This window comes from Hippoglossus hippoglossus, chromosome 11, assembly GCF_009819705.1.
Source record: "Hippoglossus hippoglossus isolate fHipHip1 chromosome 11, fHipHip1.pri, whole genome shotgun sequence".
Classification (NCBI taxonomy): domain Eukaryota; kingdom Metazoa; phylum Chordata; class Actinopteri; order Pleuronectiformes; family Pleuronectidae; genus Hippoglossus; species Hippoglossus hippoglossus.
In genome coordinates this window covers 16,845,136-16,869,425 of record NC_047161.1, presented here as the reverse complement: position 1 = coordinate 16,869,425, position 24,290 = coordinate 16,845,136, and the positions used below count along the sequence as shown (strand labels likewise).

Below are 24,290 nucleotides of genomic sequence, written 5' to 3'. Positions count from 1 at the left end.
AATGAAAAGGATAGCGAGTGATTAAAAATGCATGACCGTACCATAAGCACTGCAAGCTATTTTCTCTACGGGCTACAGTGATTTATTTATATTTTATAGTGTGCGTGAGGTTGTTTGCAGACGTGGCGCAGTGAGTTTATTATTACATTATTATAATCACAGCATGGTGCGCCATCATTCTACGTTATGACACACACACACACACACACACACACACACACACACACACACACACACACACACACACACACACACCTAGAGTGTGAGAGAGAGAGAGAGAGAGAGTGAGAGAGAGAGAGAGAGTGAGAGAGAGAGAGAGAGAGAGAGAGAGGACATGAGGAGGTAGAGCTGGGAGGAGGAGGGCTGTGCGCAATGTCGGTGCCAATAGGCGCAGCGCTCTCTAATTAAACCCCTACCACGTAATCCCAGCGTCACCATCCCCCCATTTAAATCCACTCCACCAGCGCACGCTCCTTAAAACACACTGTCCTCCGCTGCTGTCCCGTCCCGGCCCCTGGAGGAAGAGAAAGCAGCAGCAGCAGCCAGAACCAGGTCCGCGCCGCGGCACCATCCCTGCTGCCTCTCGCCTGCACAGTAACATGGTTTGCAGGGTTCGGCTGCTGTAGCCAAGGGCCACTTCACTCAGTCACTCAGCCGGTGTGTGTTTGTGTGGGTGTGTGTGTGTGTGCGTGCGTGTAGATGCGTGTGAGAGTGCAGTAAAGGAGCACACACACAGCAGCAAACCAGACGGACACATCCAGCAGCGCGATTCTCCCCGAGCTCCAGGAGGAGACGCGTCCAGAGCGAGCACCGCATCCCCTGCATCTGTTCCCCGGCTGTCCTGCACACCAGCCCCGCTGAACCGGAGAAGGGCTTCTACCCCTCCATCATCCCCGGCTGCACCACCGACACTACCTCGGCTCCATCGGGTAAGGAAGGGGGGTGGGGTGGGGTGGGGGGGGGTCAACATCCATGTACACCGCAGAGGTTCAGTGAAGTATTGCTTTATCTCTGGTAACGATTTCAGGCTTGTGGAAGAGGCGACGCGATCGGGTTTGTTTACGCGGGGAAACGGTGCGATTTCCCCGCTGTGTGGGGACAATACACCGCCGCGCAGCCTCACAGCATGACCGGGAGCATGTGAGCTGAAAATGTGCCTGGTGTTTGGACGTGTTTGAGATCTCAACTCAGGGAAATTCAAGGCAGAAAGAAGCTGTTTTAGCGCAGCCAATGGGATGGCAGCCTGCACTACAGGCCTGCCATTTTTTTTATGAATGATCCCTACGCGGGACGAGGATGGATGGAGCGATGGTGAAGTCAGTGCATCCAGGTCTCCTCCTCGGTGTTTCGGCCACGAGGGGCATTCAGCTCCCACCTGGCTGGAGGAGGGGGGGAGGAAGAAAAAGATAGAGATAAAAAAAAGAAAGGCTACATCCTCTGTTTTCTTAACTATAATAATAATAATCAAATAATCCTGATGAAGATGCTGGGTACTTTAGTCAAATACTCAACAACTTATCCTCAACGTACTCAACGTCATATTGTGACATTAAAGACTGGTGACTGAGCCTATTGGATTTTGTAAACTTTCTTTGAGCAGCTAGTTTATAAAGATATGAATCAAATCCATTAGATAATATATCTTTTATTTTTGCTTTCCCTCGTTATCGTCTACTAAAATTGACCCACAGAATAGTAGGTCTACTATAATATCGGTTTATTGACCCATAATGTTAGATTATTTTCCCTCTGTTAGTGAGTCTCAGGTTGGTGCTCTGTAATCGGTTTATAACAGCCTTCCTAACAAGTTTACAATACGGCTTGTGGTCTGCTCAGTTGGCCCACACCCTCTTCCAGCTGTTATCTTTTCCGCAGTAAAACCAGTGATTTCTCATTTCATTCCACACAGACAGAGCTGAGCCTCTCTTGTCGATTGACAGTAGTGATAGGGACGACATAATTAAAACAAGAAGCAGGGCCCTTGAAGGGTCTACAACATGCCATCTTTAATTATCTTCTGACACTCTGTGTGTATCTGAGACCTCTGCTCTTCTTTTTCCTCTATGACAAGCAACGCGCTCGCTAATGCCGGATTCAAGCCCCCCGACGTACCACGTCGATACATTTGCCTCCACGTCTTCTTTCCGAAATGACAACCATCTGTTGTGCTCCTTAGTATAATCCAGTATAATCCTTTCAGATTTAACTGGTTTCTGTCAGGCATGGCATTTGGCTCCAAGAAAAAGTGAAACATGCACACCGGGGTTACCTGTTGTCCACTGGAGAATATTGAAAGGAATCACATGAGCGGCAGTTCTAGGGTCGGAGGGCACGTGGTCATTCTGTACTTGTCATTTATGGCGGCTAATGATGAAAAGAGCGAAGGAGCTGATGAGGTGGCCAACTGGGTCTGACCTCAGGTTAATGGGAATGCGGTGCACGGTGCACGGTGGAGGCCGAGCCCGGACAAATTGATCTGCATTGGGGGATCGTGTCCCAAGGAAACCTACTCAAAGCGCAGAAATGCTGCTGATGTTTTGGTGTTTAGCCTGCATGTGCTAATGCTAGTGTAGTGGTTACATAAGAAGATAAATGTGTTCTGGAGCACTACTCTCTCTCAGTCAGTCAGACTCATAAACACATTGCCTGCACTGCTGCGTGATTCACACGCAGCAGTGATAACTTGTCCGCGGAGCTTTTAACCCTGTGGCGTTAAGCACCTTGCAAATGGTGTCATAGTCCAGGTGTGTGTCAGTGTGGCAAGTGATTTGCGGTGCAGAAAGAGAAAGAGAGCGTGAAGTGGTTTCGTTATCATCTCTTCTTCTCTTCAATGGCGACTTCATGCATTTCTCCTCTTTGTGCAATATCCCTCTGCTCTGTACCACAGGCTCTCATGGGAACAATCCAGTGTTGCTCATATATGACCTTTCTCTCATATGACGCGACTACGAATCCTTGACAAGATGCCCCAACCGTCAGTACAGCATGTATGGAATACATAAGTACACAGCCTGAAAGTCACTATGAATTATGGTTCCTGTCTTTGCCATGTGGATGTAGGTCAGCGGTGGATCATGGGATGCACACGCTGCAGCTGTTCCTTCCTTCCAGAGGAACAAGTGAAATCTTTCATTAGTTCTGATGCCTGGAAACCTTGCCGCAGAACCTTGGTCCCGCTGATGTCGAAGCGTGGTGTTTTCACATCGTCAAGCAGCTTGATGGATGTGGGAGGCCTGTGGTATTCTCTCAGCGGACAACTCAAATTGTTTTATGGAGAAAAAAGCATTGAAAGAGAAAAAAGATGCTCAGCGTAAAACGTCTGTGTGGTCTGGTGGTATAACACAGGGATGGGGAGCAAATGGTGCTGTTTATGCTTTACAAGAGTTATGTTTTGTCTTCAGCACTTTGTTGTTAATAGCAAATACTGAGTGGCCCATTTTCCCATTAACCATTATCGTCATGATTATGAAGATAATGATTGCTATTAGCGCTTGATTAACTCAATATGAGAATCTCCTCACCAGAAAAATAGACAGCATTGCTTGCATTTTCAATGGCAACAAACAATGGTTGTCATTTTGTTTTTACAGAATTCTTTGTAGTAAATCTGAGGGATGAAGGTACTGTAAAGCTGTTGTTATGGTGTCTGACATTGATAGCTGACAATGTGGGTCACGTCCCGTCTACTCTGGCTCACTGTAAAGCTTCCGTGAACAGTTCTTTGTGCATTTCATGGTAAAAATAAGCAGCAATTTCAGTCAAAGATAAACAACAGAGAGAAAAAAAGACTTTATCACTTTAAGTTACTGTGTATGTTAAGATTGTGTGTGTGTGTTGCTGCAAAAAAACTTAAAGACATTCTGATTCAAACATTTAGAAGCTCATATTAGACAAAGACTTGTGACATTGCCTTGCTCCTACTTCGATCCAGCAACAAATGCAACAACAAAAACTGAAATACAAATACTCTTAGTATTAACGGCTTTTGATAGAAATAACCTTAACCAAGTTGCCTAAACTTATATTTGATATAGGTACCAGAGGAAAAGTCTTATTGGCTGTTTTGGAAGGTTTTGGAAAGTTATTTAGGTATGTGGACATTTTGCACTCCGACCAGATGCCCTCACTTAACTGGTGTATGAATGTTTTCATATTATATTTGGGCAGTCTGAACTGAAGAAGCATTGAAGGGATACTCGACACAAAGTTTTGGAGACACAGAAGGAACGTTTTTAAACAGAATTGTTACATGCAGAAGCAGAGATAACCCAACTCTTACTGCCCAGCATGGACCATGCTCCAAAAAACTGCATCTTACAATTCCCATAATGCAATTATATTGCATCTTTCATAAGTTTCATCTAACTGACCACATCTATCAGACCCCACACCCCCAGTTTGTTACACTGGTTTTCTGTAAATGAAGTCTCAAGCATGAGCCAAAATAACTCTGATGACATTTATGTGTAAAATCAATCGTGTGCCACTGTAATGGGCTAAAGCAGCCATGCTTCATTTTACCCAGGGGGCAATGCAGAAGAAAGAAAGTAACATATGGCCTGAGGAGGTAGCCTTTTGTAAATTGTTGACCATTGCACAAAACCAGTGAGGATGAGAATAGACTCAAAGAGCTAGAATATTTTGAAGAGCGATGTTTTCTAGTAAGCCTTCTCTCTATGAGGCCATGTTTTCACATGTAGGGGAGTGGGATGGGAGGGACGTGGCCTGCAGGGGTTGACACGTGGTCTGTGTTTCCCATGAACGCTGTCCGCCCTATAATCTGCCCTGATCCTACTGGGGAGGGGTGTCTCCTGCCCATCAGACATGCAGTCTGATAATGCCGGTGATAAGGCTGAGAGAGCAGCTACTCCGCTGGAGGCGGACAGCTGGAAGCAAAGCACAGCGCGAGAAACACAACAATCTTTTACTGATCAATCTGACCTGATGCTTGACGTAGGAAAAAGCTCCGTCAGCGATGACGATGAGGTTGATCCTTCTCAGAGAATCATTACAAATTAACATGAGAATAGTGGTTGTTATGAATGGACTGGGGCTGCCTGCTTTTTAAATCAGTATGAATCAGATGTAGAGTTTAAGCAACATGATTGTTTAAATCCCGGGTTGGAGGGAGATCTAACTGTCTCCAGTGAATCCAATCAAAAGGCACTGGTCTCAAATAATTTGACAGAACTGGTATGTTGGTTTCCTACTGTTGTCTTCTTATAAAAACATAAAAACAAATCAAGCAGGAACAGTAACGCACCACAAACTGGTGGGTTGAAACAAGAGAAAAAAAGGATAAAAGAAATTACATGAATATACACTAAGTAACAAAGTAACATATGAATGGAGTTATTCCTTAATAAATGATATTAATTGTGCTAGTTCACCTCGTGTCCTCTCCTCTCCTTTCCTCTCCTCTAGCCATTAGGAGGCTGAAAGGGCAGCCAATTACTCCCAGAGCTTGGCATGTGGTTAAACTAATGAAGTCAGGGGGGAAAGAAGCGAGTGCGGTGTATGTGTGAGTGTGTTTTTAAGTATAAAATGGCCAACAGCTCTCAACTGATAAGGCAAGGTGGAGAACACACACTCGCTGAACACACTTTGCCAATACCTCTGTTTAGATCATATCTCAAAGCAGCCTCTTCCTCTCTTCCTCTATCTGTCTTCCTCCTCTGCCATCCAGTGGTGTCCTGTCAAGACAGCGCTCGACTAGTTAAAGCTAAAAATAGACATCCATTAGAACAATACTGAAGTGGACGTGGTATCTGTCCTTACGTCTCAGAACAGCGCTTAGTCCCATGAAGGACCTTGATGTTTTCTAACCCTAACCCATTTTCATAGGCGTGGCCATTGCCCCGCTGACACAGGCTTGGGCGGCAGAAGGGTGAGCAGCTTGTTTTTAGACCTTTGCACATGAGCATTGTGAATAATCCTTGGATCGTCACAGGTCCCATTTGTAAGGCTTTCTTTTACGACACAGTCACTGTTAGCATCAACAGCCATTGACTTAGTGTATCTAGTGTAAATGTTCAAGGTTCAGCATCATATTTAATTCCCTTATTCATCAAGAGCCATCTCCAGCAGTGGAAGGCAGTGCCAGTGCTAATTCTTGTTTTGCTTCTATTTCTATCACTGCTTTGTTTCTACTGAAGTTAGCATGCTAACCAGCTAGTACAGGTGTGGCTTCCCTGAAGAAGTAGCACTGCTCAGACGGCGGTACCTGTTTTCTTGTACGCAACAATGCCCAAAGCTCCTGGCATGCGACCATCACCACCTTCTCCCAGCATTAAAACATACTCTGCAGCAGAGAATAGAGGGTGACTTGGACCACAAATTTCTGTCCAAACCTAACCGAGCCAGAAAGAGAACTAACCCAGCCTGACAGGAATTCTGTATTTGTGTTTGATACCAACCTTGCCCAATATTTTCCCAGATTACAGGCAACTGTAGTGTGCTTCTGACCGCTCCCGAAGGCCTTGGGTTGGGTATCCAGAGGAAATGTACATATAGCATCTTCTTTGAGTGGCCAGCCAAAGCCACAAGAGTTTTTGTCAAACTGTCATCAATTCAGCTTGCTCCATTCAGAAATCAGATGTGATATTGCATGTATTATCATAATACATATGCACACTGATGTGTTTGAAAGGTGCACATTGTGCACTAGAGAATTAGAAAAGCAGCACATTGTTACACAGGTTGGGGGTATTTGGTTGTAAAAGTCTGCTGCCATGTATCATTTGTCTCCCAGACCGCTAGAGACTATTCCACTATTCATTGACAGATTCTTCTCTGAACCTCTCCCCCTCAACCATCACATCTCCTCTTGTCGCTCCTCAAGTAGCCTTTCATCTTATTCCGGTACATGTTTCAGTTCATCTTGTTTCTCCCGGTCCATTTTAAAAGGCTCTCTGAGAAATGAGGGGGTAGTTTAATTAGTCCCTTTACTCTAACAAGCTGTAGAGTCAACATAACCAAAATATTTTCTGTTCTTGCGACTCTCCCCTGAGTCTGGGCTACTCAAGCGTCTCGATTTAGATAACTCTCTCACCCCTGAGCAGAATGTGAGGAATTTAATGGAAGAATAACCACCAGCTGTGTCTCCACGTCAGCCACATGAATATAAACAGAGTGGTGGATATTGTGCCTGTATTTTATATGAAAATGGAGCTGCATTGTCACAATGAGCGGAGTGGGTTAAAATGTTCCGGGTGAAAAATGTAAACCTGTTTCTCTCCGTGACAGCATCAATTAGGCTCAGCAATTCTACCCTCCGCCCCCCGCCAGCCTCTCGCAGGCCTCTCTGGGCAATAACAGCGGGCCAATCAGAAATAGAAAAATCGATCTGGCGCCGGCTGGCTTGGGTGCATTTACAAGCAGCTGTAATGACTGCAGACTCATTTCTCCGATTGCTGGTGCAATCACGCAGCAACCTTTTACTGTGGAGCTGTGAGCAGAGAGAGCTCTAATATTCTGTAGAGTCTGCATAGTGAACAGGGTTCCGCATGATACTCATCTAATGTCGGACGCTAATTTCAACAAAACAGCAGCTTTCTTCGCCATGTTTGTCGTTTTTAGAAACTCTTGACTCCTCGGCGCCCTTTAATGCGTGCATTTCTTAACAACGATGCCGATGAAAAGGACGCATGAATGTATGCGGGCAGTTATACCGTTTGACAAAGGAGTATATCTTTTCGTATGTAAGGCAGCACATATCATCTTAAAACTAAAAAGTGTAGTTGTGATAAAATCACAAAACTTAAAACAGTAGGAAACTGTTTTAAGTTCTTGGAGAGGTTTTGCATATTTGATAGTCAGCTGTGATACAGTTACAGATACACTGTGAATTGCTAGGTTTTTCCATATTCCCATATTAGTGTTTCAACACACAAAATAGGTTATCAGTAGATCACATCTACAGAATCACGGCTATTTGAAATCAATAAGCTTAGCTTTATTGTATTCTCAACAGAGATGATTCTCTCTTTCTTGATTTGTTTGTCTCTTTCTTCTTTCCTTTTCGCCACTCCTCTCTTCTTTCCTCCTTTCTCTGGTTCATATGTAAACAACCACACACGTAGGACTCACAGCTCCACCACAGAGAGTCACAGCTTGCACAGCAGCAAGGCACTCTGATCACTCAGTGACAGCCTGGTACGCCGCAAGGCAGTGGCTGTCCCTGCTTCCATTTAAGCCTATATCTACTCCTCTATGATGTACTAAAAGTACATCCACCATCGGGGCTGTTTACCGCTGACAGGCAACCTGCTTATCCCAGGCTCTGAAAAACATGGGGGGGAAAGAGTTCAGGTGCTTGAGTTGAATGCAAGATTCTGAGACCTGAAAACACTAAAACAATCTCTATGAAGTCGAGGTTGTTCCACATCTGGAAGGGTTATGAAACTGAACTGATTTCAATAATGAAAGACAACAGCGTGGTCACTAAAAAAGATCAGGGAATATATCATTACAATTATATTTCCTGCATATCAGATCAAATGTGTCTTTAAAGAATTAAAAATGCCAAAAAATAAAGATCCAGCCCTGTTCAACAGAGTAGTGTACTTGTTGATTACAATAAAGTATTCTTAGTCATTTAACCATTGTTACAGATACTATAGGTCCATGGTTGTCTGATTCTTGAAGGTATTAAGTAAATAGAATAAATGTCCCTGAAATGTTTACTGTTGAGGGCAGGAATAAAATATGGCACATCTCAGAAAGTAATTTACTGCAGCCTAGTCACAACAGCATTTCCTGGACAACAACGTCAGTGCATTTCCTTGGAATCACAGTGACCAAAGTTCAACTCAGATTTACAAGATAGACCAACTTGCAAATAGCCTTGACAGCGGTGCCCTTTGAGGGACCAGAGTCCTGGCGAGTCTAAAACGGAGGATGCTACCATAATAGCTATGTTAAACCATCCAATTGCATATAACTGCTCTGACAGAGTATAAACGGCTCCACAGAGAAGAAGTGAGAAGCAGTAGACTGTGACATGCAGTGGAAATATGTTCCCTTGACCTGAACTGATCCAGTTGAGAGCACGTGTCGTCACTCTGCGGCTCAGCTATCTGGTGGGAACAGAACTGGTTCTCTCATTTTTGTTTGCTCATTATTGACATTTAAAGTTACATTTACGTTAATTTATCCAAATTGAGATTTTAGCTACTAGTAGCGCTTTGTGGTGGTGTGTATCCTTTTGTTGTTTACGTGCCATAAATGCGCAAAAGGGAGTAAATACATTCGACAGTCAGACAGACAGACAGACAGACAGACAGACAGACAGACATCTGAAGGTGCCACCTTGGACTCTCAGAAAATGGGATTGATTGGATAATCTATAATAAAAATAGTAACAACCCTAACACAAATGCAACTAACAGTGATGCAACACACAGTCGTGTCTCACACTATTCCCATAACCAGCAGCAGGCAACCCTAAAAATGAGTGCCTTTAAAAATATTAATTAAATGTTTCATGAGGAAAGAACTGAATTAATCATGTGTGTTAGACCAAAAAGATGCCTACCAGAATAAAACGATTTAAAAAACTTAACCACAGACACAATTAACACAATTTTGGGGATGTTCCAATAGAACAACATGTTGAATTCGCTACTTAGATCAGATACAACTAAAAATATTTTCAAAAGATATAATTGGGATTTTGGGAAAATGTTGCTATATATTATTTTGTTAAATGTGCTGTTAAAGTACATAATCAGCCCACAGTTAAAGAAATACAACACTTAACTGAATGAAATTTTATAATGGAAGCTCATCAAATAATGATGTTCTTGAGGTTTGCCTTGTTTTATACATATTTTTCAAAGGATCCCTTTAGAGCTCTAATATTAAACAAGTTAATTATGCAGTACACTACTAAAATAAGAAACAGCAGGTTTTCATCATGGTGTGATAGAATTTATTATCACCTAGGTGTAGTAAAGAATCACACTTCCAGCACTTACAACTTACAGCTCCGCAGTAAAAATGAGAAACCGGACGAGCTGCTAACCAGCAAAGATGTGATTCTTTGTTTGGTATCAGCAGACTGCCGGAGACAAGAAGGGAGGATGTAGAGCAGGAGCATAAGTGCGTCTACAGGCAAGACAAGGGGTTGTGTGGATATATAATCTTTCCAAGTGAGCCCAGAGCGAGCCCTGCATGCCAGTGTGCCCACGAGCTGCGTGGTGGGATATCTCCATCACGCAGCTCGCGGGCCACTGCTGGTGCGACATGATCATTGTGAAGGAGAAATTCTTTCCGAGTTGGCTTTTTTGCTTTCCTGACAAAAGTCAGGGTGAGCTGTTTTTTTTATAGCTTCTTTCTTTCTTTCTTTCTTTTTGTTACCAGTGTAGGAAGTGGGAAAGCGAGAAAGCTATGATACGGCGAGATTGGTATGTCATAGTTTTCCCGTCACCCCTCATAACCCCTCACTGAAGCTTGAGATATAAGTTGTTTCCCAAGCTTTCTTCACACCCCTGCATATCGAACACAGCATGCCTCTGCCTTATTTGGAAAATTCAGGGACATTTTTCCATATGCCCTAGTTGCTGACCAAATATTGTTCCAGTCCGGCTGTTAAAATACCTTCACAGTGTCTGACATTTCCCTTCAAAAACAGACTGGATTGAACATTGCAAAGCCTTAGTCATCAGCTATGTAAGATCAAATCTTCCTGGGACAGACAGAAGTCGCACAAAATAAGCAAGGCTGCGTAAGAGTTAGATTATGGTTGTGAGAACCCAAAATAGAGAGTAAATCCCCTTTATGTAAGTATATTAGAGAGCAATGTCCTTTGCCTTATATTAAAGTGATGACTTTTAAGTAAGAGCTCCCAGGCCTCCTCCCCACTTGTTTTTCTAACCACACACACCACTTCTGCTGGAGGGATACACATCAGAGCTCCAATCAGCGTAATCACCAAGTGTTACACACCAAAGGGATTGGTAGATCTTCTCGGGACAACTTTTGGATTATGTAAAGATAACAGGAGTTTATGTACAGAGCGCAAAAGAGCAGCACAGGATATGCACAGATTCAAAAACCCTCTGCTGCATGAAGATGCAGGCATATGGCGAACGCACACCCACAGTTCACCTACACATATATGATCCATAAACATGAATGCTGCCAAAATGTAGTTATTTTTATAGTCATTCAAAACATTTGCCATATGAATCACATTTCCGAAGGATGTGTGATCAGCGTGTGTTGGATGTGAGGCGGGACGTCAGCCAATAAAGAGTAAATGGGGGATGGGAAGGATGGGGGGTGGGATTGACAGCTGCCTGTGCCACATTTTTCACTGTGGGTGATTAGACAATGTCCTACAGTACATAGGATGCCTGGGGGAGAAATGTGATAGGTGAAAAGAGGAGCGCACAAGATACGGGGAAATGAGGGTGTCGGAAAATGAAGTGGAAAGATAGAGAGGGAAAGAGAAAAAAGTGAGAGCTACTACAGCATCAGCAAGCAGCTGGAAAAGACTGATGCTCCTGCCTCTCCGGTCTGCCTTTAACATCCCCTCCTCTCATCAGACACACTCCATCAGAGCTCTCTCTTTTGTTTTTCTCATACAAAGCCTCACTCTCTTGCCCTCCATACCGTTCTTTTCATTTCTCACCTGGATCCTCGTCCTCGCTGACACTCTCCTGGGTCCTGCTCGCTTTTAAAAAAAACTGATAATTGTTCTGCGTCAGTTCATTACATCCAAAGCTTTGGCAAAGTCCCTGCAAGTATTAAAAGTCACTGAAAAATACTGCAAAATCCACTTATGCCGGCTAAACTTTTGGGTACAATGTGAAGGATAGGATGATAACTGATTCAGATTCAGACAACTTTTGATCCCAAGGAGGGGAATTCATTTGCAGCTTACCCCGTTCACAATCACACAAACTACATCCAATATGATACGGGTCGAAAAGCACAGGTCAACAAACAAACAGAGGTCGGTGAACGACATCAAGATAAAGATTAACGAGGTAAAAATAAATAGCAATAAAAAGACAATAATTAGATAATAAATAGACATTTGTTACATGTGGTAACATGTAAAAGGCACAGTCATAAAATATGTCATTTAAAATGACGACTGTCTGAGTTTAGTAGCCTGATGGCAGAAGGAATGAAGGATTTGGAGTAAGTTCTCTTCGGAGGTTCATCATAACAGCGGCCTGAAGACAAAACATGATCAGGTTGGCTGATATTCTTCTTTCTTCTTCACCTGATTCTCCCAGAGGGAACTTGAGTCTCTTTGCTTGACTCCAATGATCTTGGAGCAGATTTTCACAATTCTATACAGGCTGTTCTTGTCTTTAATGGATAATCCATTGAACCAACAGATAAAAGAAAAAGTCAAAGGACCTTTGATAAATAAACAATAAAATGACTTAAAATCCGCTCACTGACATTGATTCTCTGTTGTCCATGTTTGACAATAGACTCATTGTTACTATCAAACTTGAGTTGACAATCAAAAACTGTCCCAAGATATTTACTTCACAATCTGGACAGTAGCTCCATGGTCAGTGTATGACTTGTGTCTGAAGTCAATAATCATTACTTTTGTTTTTGATAGATTGAGGTCAAGGTCATTATCATCACACCATTTAACAAACTCAGGACCATGATCAGACTGAACCCTGAAGTACAGATAAGAGGACGGTGTCATCAGAAAACTTCATAAGAAACCTGCTCTCCTGAGAAGTCCTGCAGCTGTCAGTGTACATGATAAATAAAAGGACTGACAACACACAACCCTGAGGTGATCCTGTGTTTGACATGTTGGACATTTGTCCATTCACAAAAACCTGCTGAACCCTCTCAGTGAGAAAGTTTAAAGTCAGCATTAGAAGCTGGTCATGGAGATTCAAATAAGAGGCAATTCAGGATGTGAGGCTGCATTATGTTAAGAGCTGAAGAAAAATCAGCAAATAAAAGTCTTGCACTAGATCTGTGATTTTCTAGGTGCTTGTACACCATTTCCAGTATAACAAGTTTTGCATCATCCACACCTTTATCTGACTAATAAGCAAATTGTTTTCCGTCAGTAAAAGACACAATACAATTTTCTAAAACTTCTCTAATACAACAGGTCTGAACTCATTTATTTCTTTGGAATTTTTGGATTTGTGAATGGGTATGATGACGTCTACCAGATTGTTGGTATCTGGCCAAGGTCAGTACACATCTGGAAGAGTCTGGTGAAGACTCCACTGGGCTGGTCCACACAGTAGTGCAAGGTTCGCCCACAGATGACATCAGGGCAGTAGTTTCCTTATCTTAACCATATTTAATAAAGCTGTGACACAAACTATTACTGATTTTACTTTAAATTCTGAGTAACTACCTAGTTTCAGATTAGTGATTTAGGGGCACAGTAAATTAGAAGAATACTCTTTCTATACTATAATAATGTTTGGGTTAATACACACAAGTATGACGCATGAAACATTTTGATATTGTGTCATGTCATATGTCTTTTTAACTATCTAACAGAATTAAAACTAGTTAGAAAACAGCTGATATAACAAGCTACTGTACCTGGATGCTCAAAACAAAACTATAGTAAATGTAACGCACATCAAATATTGACTCCCTGTGAGGTGCCACAGTTCATCACACAGTTCATGACTGATGCCCATGTAGCTCTCGGCCTTTTTTTAAAACTACTTATTTCTCGTATAAGAAGAATCCTTGACCTGAATAAGCAAATTATTGCCCCGAGGAACAAAAGACGGAAGTTGATGCTGGGAGAATAATTACCATCTCCGTCTTAAGGAGTGTGTGTCTCTATATTGTGTGTTTTTGTGACTGCGTGCAGGTAGGTGCATGTGAGTCATGCACGTGGCTGTGAGTGTGTCATTGTGTCTCTTGCTGTGCTGCTGCAGTGTGCTGCTCTGGGACACGAGCTAAAATACACTTCCGTGCTTCGAAAGCCCTTCACCCTGGAGGCCGCTCTCAGTAAGGGATGTCCCTTATTTTAGAGCCCTTTGAGAGATCAAAAACCGTCACTGTAACCCTTTATGCGTTCAGTGCATGTGGGACAATTCACATCCCGGGCAACGTGATACTGTCGGCAGGTTGAAAGAAGAGAGGTTTCATTCAGTGTCCTGTTTGACTTGTCCTTACGATTTCATGTTCACTGAAGCTATGGCCAAATCGAACTGCCAGCTTTTCAAACTGTCTGCTCACATTTAGATTTCTCTTCCAGTGTATAAGGGTTTGGGCTTCCATCAACCTTTTGAACGATAGCTTTGTAATTAATGGGTATGAAGCTAGAGTGCCAATATATCCGGTGCCCTCAGCCTCCGTTATTCCTTCCGTCTTAGCCAAGCAGCCAGGCAGCTGAACAGGGACACAGCACCTGCACTTGTGACTCCCAGCACAGCACGATGCATGTGAACCCGTTTTGGGGTAAGTTAGTAACCAGGATAGAGGCCAGAGGGCCTGGTTCTGATAGTCCTGCTGCCAGTTTGCTGTGGCCAAAGCAGGACAGAAAGATCCAGGGCAACTGTACCAGGGGAGCACAGACGGGCCCACGGCATTTAGCACAGATCAAGGGCTGCTGAGAAACGACAAACTGACATTGGAGATGGTTTGAGGGAGAAGGCAGATGGACGAAGGAGGGAGAAAAAGAAAAAGGAGAGGCTAGATGAGAGTAGGGAAGACGGGTGTTGTATGTCAGCAGATCGATTGCAGCTAAGGATAGAACTATATCAGGATTCTCCTTCACCTCAGTGTCAGAAATAGCTGCACTTGTGAACCCTTTGGGGATCTGTGGACACAATAGATTTGTTTAGGGGTCAAATTCACAATGTCACCATGACAGTCACAATATCAATAATATCTTCAATGTGAATCTTGCAATTTCATTTTGGTCTCGGAATAGACTAAACACATTGACTTTCATGCGAAGCCTCTGTAGAGGTGAAATGGGTATTTGTAAGACATGTAGCTTGCCTTCAAAGAGTTGGTGTTTTTGTGTAAACTTAAAGCAACACTGTATAGTTTATGAATTGGTCCTAATAAGTTCAGAGCTCAGAGTCTGAGTGTTTAAACAGTTTTCATGTGAATGAACCAAAGTCTATCAATGGTTAATTTTCTAATTGCGAACTGTATGCAACGGTATGCACTTTTTTTTATGTAGGACTCCAATACTGAAAGACGTACCGGATCTTTAAATTGTCCAAGCTACTAATGTCAGAATCTGTAGCTTTTAGGATTGTAGCTCCCATCACTGATGAGTGTAGCTTTAACATACAGTATTTTACTTGACTGGTAAAAAGTTTAGTGGAGGTCAGCAACATCCACAGTCGGTCCTAGATAGGTGGTTGCTGAGCAGTCAATAATCCTTAGTTCATCCTAAGGATTACTTTGATAGCTGTACTGTGGCTGCTATATGTTAGCATGGATTGAAGTTGGTCATTACTATTTTTTTTCATGTGAAAAAACAATGCATCCAGGTTCTATCTCTTCAGTGGTAAAGGCAAAGGTTATAAAAGGTTTAAGCAGTTGTTTGACTGTAACATTAGTCCAAGTTTTAATTGAGTGTTGATACCATTAAAGCCTCCTGACAATGTGTGAGATTATCTTAGAAGAGACAGCAGTACAGATGTCTCAAATTGCGTCTAAAAATATCAACGTGCTGCTGATGACGTGGAACTTAGCGCATGAAATGTGACTAGCTCAGCTGCTGAGGTCAAGTTGTCTCAGAGAGGAAGACGAGCTAACTTGTGGCTGTGTCTCTCCCCGTGGGAGCCAGGCTGCTGCTGATATAATAGGCTGTCCGGGTGGAGGGCCACGATTCGGCCTGTCAGCAGCTGAGCCTCCTGTCTTCAGCTGACTCTCTGTGCAGCAGACACTATGGATTTTCATATATTATTATCCTCAGGCACGGTACACGAATTACACACTTGCTAAAGGTCATAGTGCTGCACGGAGATGATACTATGATGAAATCAGACAGGAGGAGGAGAAAAAGTGGTTTTAATAACCCATCAGTGTTCCCTTTTTCTGTTTAATCTTTTTCTTACTGGCTCTCATCTTTTTTCTCTTTCTTTTCCTCCAACTTTACTAAATCCAACTTAACCAACAAATGCTTCCCACCCTCTCTTTGTCTCGCATACGGTGAACTAAGCAAACGTTACAGCTCACCTCCCTTTGATGCACCAACTATGCAGACACTCAACTTTTCGTCTCCTCGAACCGGGCCCTTCCCACACAAACACATTGTGCGCTACTGCCGCGAAGCTAGCTGCAGCACCCTCCTCCGCCGTGAACGCAGAGACAGATGCAGCGCTGACCTGAGCCGTATGTCTACTGAACACAAGCTTTTCTCAAAGCCACAGCTCTGAGTGTGTAGCACTTAAGCATTCGCTTGATTTTCTGCCTACGCTAAACATGTTTACAGCAACTTATAAAAGAGGCTGCATCTTAGCCATCAACCGAAATCAAAAACACTACAAGGCTTGAATAGCTGCCCACACTGCTCACCTTGCTCTTTATTCATTTGCATGCATTATATTGCTTGTGTAAACACAGGGAGATAACTTATTGTGTCCAGAGTAAAGGCTTGGATGCATTCTGCTTTTAAATTTGACAACCGACATTCATAACCGAGTTCTTGTTGTGCATTTGCTATAATAACATTTAAATGTCCAGTATAAGTTAGCATTTATATGCAATAATGTATCATATATGTAATGAGTGAGAACAGTGTAGCACTGATTAATAACTGTGTGCTGGCTACACATACAGCATGGGCTACCCTGTGTAAATATTTCATAAGGAAATACTGTGAGGGGGATGTCCACTAGTCCCTCATCATGAAATATATTATGTACATATTATATAAATGTTCTCTTTCCTAGCTTGCCTGTATTTCTACCCTGCAAAGGAAAGTGCAAAAAATATATATGTGTGCCTTTTCTTATGCCAACCTATTTGTGCATTTGTGAATGTTTGACTTTCCTTTTCCGTCCTGTTAAAAAACAGCCGAAGCAGAGTGTTTGGTGGAGAACAGCAGTAAAAGAAGAAAGTAGTGTGCTTCTGGTGATTGTAAAGTGGTGATACAGTGCTTCTTAAGATGTGATCCGAGTCTTAAGATGTCTCTATGCTTCCATTTGGGCAAATCTGCCAAGAAAGCTATTATCACAAATTACCTTTTTCCTCACGTAGGTGTATGTGGGAATATATTTATCTGCTTCACTTAAAGGCCCTGAAACAGTCCCAAGATTTCCTAGCAGGGAACTAATGTGTATTTTCTTGCTTGGGACCTGAGTAATGGAGATGGTGGTGGTGCTCACGCTGCTTGAAGTTCACAATCACATAATCGAGATTGTTACCCCTGGACGGAAGGCATTATTTCTTGTGTGTGTGAGACCCAGACGGAAATAGCATTGCCCTCCAATGGACATATCATAAATGAGGCCAGCCTCTTTCCAGATGGAGGTCTAAGTTCATAGAAAGATGCCGGCTGCTGTTGCTCTGCAGAGCGAGAAAGAATTGTGTGTTAAAGCTCTATTAGAAATCCATCCATTTGTATGTATATAGTGTTGCATTCATCATTCTGTTCATAAGTTATGTAACATTTAACAGCCTCTTTAAATTAATTATTGGAAATGCAGCCAGCAGGTGGTGTAAGCTGAAGCTCACCCAGTCACGTCAGGTGAATTTGTTCAGCTAAGTGTCTGGCCGGTGGGTGGAGGTGGTGAAAACATTTAGCCAACATTAAGGCCACTTTTCAGAATGCGTACTAGGGACTGTAGTCTGGTTAGTTTCACTTTAACTCCCCATAACAAACTTCAGATCCGATTTTTCATTCGGGCAGTAGTAGTAGGCTACTTAGGTCAGGACTTGTCTTAACTCAATTCCGACTTGGACTCGGACTCGAGCATCGACCACGTTTGGATTCAGAAGTTGGAGACTTGGACTCACTTGTTTTTGTTAGTTTTTTGTAATACAGGACTTGACTCTTTAGTGCTAACTCGAGACTTGAGTCAGACTCAAGCATTATTAACTCAACATTTCATTGCTTATATTATTTATTATAGATATTTCTATCAAATCTACATTATACTCACGGATCCCTTACTTTAATAAATGTGTGAGTATGCACATGAAAAAAAGACAAATAGGATAACTTTTTTGTTGTTTGGTCCCAAGATAAGTAAACTGAATATGTTTGGATTTTAGATGGCAGATAGGACAAGACATTTGATGACATCAGTTTGGACTCTTTTGTTTGGAGACTGTGACGGGTATTTTTCAGCCTTATTTTAGATACATAGATCATTAAGATAAAGATTTTCAGCCCATATCTTCTGTAACTTGTATACAGTTGAGTGAGTACACTGCTAAAAAGTTGGGTTCTGATATTCAGTGGGTTCCTGAGAGGAGAATGAATATTCAGGGTGAACAGGAAAGAGTAAATGCTTTCACAGGTCGTTGAATTTGATTATATTAATCTCTGGAGTAAGCTTTTTTTCCCATTACTAGTTATTTCACAATGGCCCCATCAAAAAAGGACAGATTTGCCCCAACTCTTTTCCACTTTTCGGTTTCTCAGTCTGTCTCTCATCCTCTGTTTCTGAAGTGAATACCACATAAGCCCTTTAAGCCTTTGCCTTGTGCACTTATATGACCTTAAGTGTTTATACACATCACACTCCTCTTTCTCTCCCTCTCTTTCAGTCCTTAAATCATCAGTGACTCTGTGTATTTTACACATTAGTAATTTTAAATGAAAAGTGGGACGATTTTAGACCAGATAGTGCTAGTAGGTGTGTGTGAACTTGTGCGAATACACGTGTATGTGCGCAGTCTCTCTTTGACAAAGAGTTATTATCAGAATGTGGCTATGCTCTGAAAACTCCCTGAGTGCTGCGGGAGAGAGAGGGAGCTCTACACGGAGGACCAGCCCTCATTCTTATTTTTAACCAGTCCATTAATGTCTTCTCCTTCAATAACTCCCTGTATCTCCATCAATCCTTCAGCACCTGTCCCTCCTCGCCCTCTAATCCCTGATCACTATTTTTCCCTCGCTGGCCCTTAAGATGGAACACATGTGAATTTTGAGACCTGAATTGATTTGCATTGACCAGCAGCTTCTCCCAGACTAACACTGGCAGTGAGGGCATATGGGCAGGTGGGGTATGGATGAACAGGGGTTAAGTATGTCTTTCTGGACAGTAATGTTTTAGCAGCTAATTGTATTGTGCTCATTACTGATTGAATCTCATCGCTCTTATGAGCATTGTTTGCAGAAAAGGCTTGCAAATGTTTCCAGCAAAAAGGCTCTGATTAACCCAGGGTACACTGCCTTCCAACTCACATGACAAAGTTAGCGACCAGCTGGTGATCGTAGCGTATCAGCGTTAAGCATTTGGCTTCTTACGTAGGAGCCAGAAACAAAATCAGAGCTAAAACCATCAAAACAATATAGATCTAAATGTCCGATTTGTTCAAACTTACAAACAGAAAATCAATTAACGGTATTTTTTTTAAAACACACACTTGGTTCCAATTTGTCATATGTGAATAATCTTCTTAGATAGCTCGCCATGCATCACAGCAAGAGGGTTAAGGTTTGAATCCTGCTCTGGGGTCATTCTGTTTGCATGCTCTCCCCTTGTGTGTGTGTGTCTTCACCATGTACTCCGACTTCCCCCCACACAATCCTAACACATGCAGATTGGGGTTAGGTTAACTGGAGATCCTAAATCGACCGTCGGTGTGAATGTGAATGGTTCTGTCTCTGTGTATGTTGGCCCTGTGATACGCTGGTGACCGGTCTCATTCTGTCCTTCCCTCAATGCACCATCACGGGAAGTCTTTGAAAAAACAACTTCAACAGCTCAGTGCAGCATTGACCACATTACAGTATTGTAGCTTGTCACTAACACAATACAACTCTCAGCTCTCATCTGCAGCATAGGAAGTTACCAGTCACCGGTATCACAAGTGACAAGAGGAAAAAAATAACAACTACAAATCTTCAAAGAGCCCAGTCTGAGAGACTGAGAGCACGGCTACAACTGCTCTCCGGTGTGTGAGACAGAGATAACTGCTGGGTCATCAGGATGGAAGCTCCGGTAGAAGAAAAGAGAGCGGCGATAGAAATTATGGAAAATTGTGAGAGGGATGAAGGAAACATGGAGACCAAAAGGAGGAGAAAAAGCAAGACAAGAATTATGGATAAAAGGTATAAGCTGCCTGGTGTCTCAGGTGGCCTCTGAGATGTCTGCGCTTTCAGAAGACGCGACGGGAGACTGAAAACACTTGAGTGATGAAAAAAAAAAAATCAATGGTGCCTGTCAGCTCCGACTGCTTTATTCTAGTGCCGCACACCACTTCAACACCCCTGTGTTCTCTTCTCTCCCGTCCACTGTCTTTCTTCTCTCTCCCTCTCTCCACTCCCCCCTCCTCCCTAATGACTGACTTAGCTGTTGGCAGGCAAAACTAAGGCGGCATTTTCTCGTCTTATGAGCACATTGAACAGTCCACAGAAAACGTCTGTCTTTCTCACTTATTGGTAAGCCGGAGTTTGGACTCACTGCATCCGTTCTCAAACTCTCGGACTTTCTCTCCTCCCGGCTCTTTTCCCGTGTCCCTCGCTCCATCTCAATCTGTTTTCCACCACTTTCTTTCGCTCTTTCACTTTATTGGCCTGATGTTCTGTAACTGGCCCTTTTTTTATTAAAAAACCTCATATTGGCCAGCCAGTGTAATCTACCTCTGTGACGAAGGCGGTAGCTCCCTGACCACAGCAAGTCAATATGCTTTTAATACTTTTTAATTCACATGGCTGCTCAGAGAAGTAATATTAACCTGGTGTCGGGGGGGTTTTACTCAACAGGCTGTAAAACCTGCAGTGAAACCTGCTTCAATCCTCATCAAGGAGAAGCTGTAAGAATTAAATCCCTTCTAGTGTCCACTGATGTGCTGTAACGGTTCCTTCTTAGGCTTTCTGGGCAATAAAATGGCCTCATAAAAAATCCAATTATACCACTACTGGCAGCTTAAATAACATAGAACGAATAGAAAGAATCAGCTTGAATCAAATCACTGACATCAATTAAATGAAAAATATAAAATGTTTTTTGTTCATTATGAAACTGTGCCAGGACATGTCAGAATAAAGTGGGTTGCCACAGTTTCGATAATTAATGGGAAACACCGCTTTGACATGGCGAGATAGAGCATTGGCCTTGATGGAGGTATGTGTTCTCTGAGTGCCCTGCTACCTCAGTGTTATCTTCTGGTGTTCCTTTGTTCTGTGAAACACTTTGTAAATCATTTTTTTTCATTTCAGTTTGTATTATTAGAATCATCAAAAACTCTTGATGATTCGGTAAAAAAGGGCTAAATTACTCGCAAAATCCATCGCGGCCAACTGCCTCCCTGCACCTCCAGACCCTGCACAAAGCGAACACATACCATTGTCCATTCAACGCAGATATAAAAATGATATCAACTCACAATCAAACTCCCACTTAGAGTACGTTTTATTATGAAATGGAATGCAATCCATTTAACTACTCAAAATGAAGTAATACATTACTGTCCAATACTGACTGGAAAAAAAACAACGTAGAAATTCAAAACAGGTTTTAAATCTTGTTATTGTCAAAGCTGTATATGCTATATTGAGGTTAAATGGCTCACATGTGTTGATAATACAAGGAAGGTACAAACAGGGGCTATAGATACTGAGACAGGTATTCTCCATGGAGGACTACAGGCCCAAAATACTTTCTATCACTGTAACACCATTTTCATTGGAAACACCTTTTGTCCTTGGATCTGAGTTTTTTCTCACCCTTGGTCCCTTACTCTCTGTGATTGTCTCTGTGGTGTTAGATCATTTGTCTCCATGCATTTGTCTTTGTCTCCTCTATTCATCTTTCTCCTCTTCCTCCTCTGTGCAGGGGTCGTCAGCCCAGAGGTTGGTGTCCAGCTTAGTAGCTGGTTGAACAGATGTTCAGGAGGACAGAGTCTGTAAATGTGCGGTGACGCACAATGGGACTGGACAACAATAACTAACAACCACTGGGAGGCGTTTATACTGGAAGGCTGGATTATTGTCTAATGCCTCAGGATGGAGGGATAAACGATGAAGGGATAGTTAGAAGGGATTGGAAAGAGGGTTTGGGTTTGGGGGCCGCAGGGGATTAAATCAACTGGCTGGTGATAAGAGAAGCATTTTTCCTCTACTGTGCTTCTCAGACCAACAGGGAGGCTCGCAGTGAGCTTTCACAGGTCACAGCTGGGTCGAAGAAAGGAAAAATAACAAGGGGGAGGGGAGGGAGAGAGTGGTGACGAGAGTGAAAAGGTCAGTGTGTTAGGAAAGGATTTGTTGTGTGGGTGTGGAGACCACTGGCAGCCTTGACTGTCAGTTTGCACTATAACTTTCTGTGATTTGGTCCACAAGGGCGTATTCTAACATGTAGAGATGATTTAACACCTCCTCCATGTTAAGGGTCCGCAGCCCAGAGAAGAAAATTGTATTTTCCAGTCAACGTAGCAACAACACTGAGCAAATATGGTGGTTTTAATGACATTGTCATTATTGGTTCTGGTCAGCTCTGTATCAAAATCAAGCTAGTTTGTTAACTAGCTTGAGGTTCATGTTGTAGCTACAACTAGGTTTATGTTGTAGCTAGGTTTGCAGTGGTACTAGTCAAATCATAATATGTATATGGAGATGGATGGTGCTCTTCACTTCCTTAAAAATGCCAGTGCCAGTGGCGTGGAACTGTGTTTTCAATGTTCTGCTGATACATGCACTCGACCAATCATGAGGCAACCATTTTTGAGAGAAATTTATTTGACGTGTACCTGCACTTTTTAGTTTGGTCCATGTCCCATCTGCTGACATGGAGGAGATGGACTTTATGACCGATGTTGAAGCCATTTGCCCGGGGGCGATCGAGATGATTTGGCTTCACTTTTGGGGAGCTGTCGTGTCATCCGTCATTATATACGGTTTATGGTTCAAATCAGCAGGTCTTGGAAAGATCGGCCAAAATCTAGTAGTACCTCATTTTAGCCCTGAGTTCTGTCTGCAGGTATTTCTTTCATGCTGCATACCGCCCCAAAAAGCCTCACTTTTAAAATAAGGCAGCCTGTATGTAAGCTGAGAGGAAAAATCCAGGGCAAAACAGTGGGTCCATCTATCCATCCATCCATACAAGACTTATTCTTTGAGGGTCTCAGGGGAGGCTGGAGCTAATCCCAGCTGACATCGGGCGAGAGGCGGGGTACACCCTGGAGAGGTCGCCACCGTATCATTGGACTGACAAAGACAAACGACCATTCACGCCCACATACGCATCTCCAGTTAGCCTTAGCTGCATGTTTTTTTGAACGGAGAAAAACGTAGACATGGGGAGAACATGCAAACTCCACACAGCTGGCTGCCAGGTTCAAACCAGAACCTTCTTGGTATGAGTCAACAGTGCCACCCACCTCCAATTCAAAGCATTTTAAAATAACAAGTCACGGTGTGTGAGTAGCAGGGCCAGGTCATCCTTTAGAAATGTGCAAACGGTTTTAATGTGCCCTCATCCCCAATAATATGATGGAGTCTGCACCGTCAGAGTAAACTGTAAATGTTTCAGTATAGCTGTACATACTCTATCCATTATTTGTTTGATGAAATACTACCTTTCTTTTTATTGACTTATTTTATTCACTTTGCTACGAGTCAGTTAAGGTGAAGGCCTGCTCTGTTATTAATGCCTGTGTGTCATCAGGACGCATTAGTAGCTCTAATGAAAGCATCTTTATCCCTCCAATTAAATCTCGGCCTCTCGTCCAAGCATTTCTTCCTTCTCACCCCCAACCCAGCAGCCCACACAGCGACACACACACACACACACACACACACACACACACACACACACACACACACACACGCAGAGGTACAGACTTGTTTGTTTTGTGGCTGCGTTCTCCACCTGCTAATTGGACAACGTTGGTGGCTATTATCAACTTCTGCAGGTACAAAAAAAACTGTGTGCATCAGTGCGTGTGTGACGGGTGTGTGTGTGCTTTCCAATCATCTGAGGCACAGCAGTGCACTTAGTCCATTCTGAGCCTGCTCAACCAAAGCACACAAATTAACCGCGTTATAGTGAGACCTGCTGATTTCACATATAGCTTTCAGCGCTGCAGACATCACTCAGTTACTCCTTGAGGAGTAAATTCATTTGCATCTGTCTTTGTTCTAAGATTTTGTAAATGGCTAAAGACTGAGCCCCTAAGCTATGGGGGGG

The 24,290-nt window shown here is 42.8% G+C and overlaps 1 protein-coding gene across 1 annotated transcript in view; it reads left to right on the top strand.

Annotated features, from left to right (window-relative positions):
• The first annotated feature begins 425 nt into the window (after nucleotides 1–425).
• Nucleotides 426–24,290, top strand: part of LOC117770215 (hippocalcin-like protein 1) — a 39,763-nt gene continuing 15,898 nt past the window's right edge. Inside the window, exon 1 of the mRNA XM_034599373.1 lies at nucleotides 426–929. The gene's annotated coding sequence lies outside the window, so the exon portion shown is untranslated. The remainder of the gene's footprint in view (nucleotides 930–24,290) is intronic.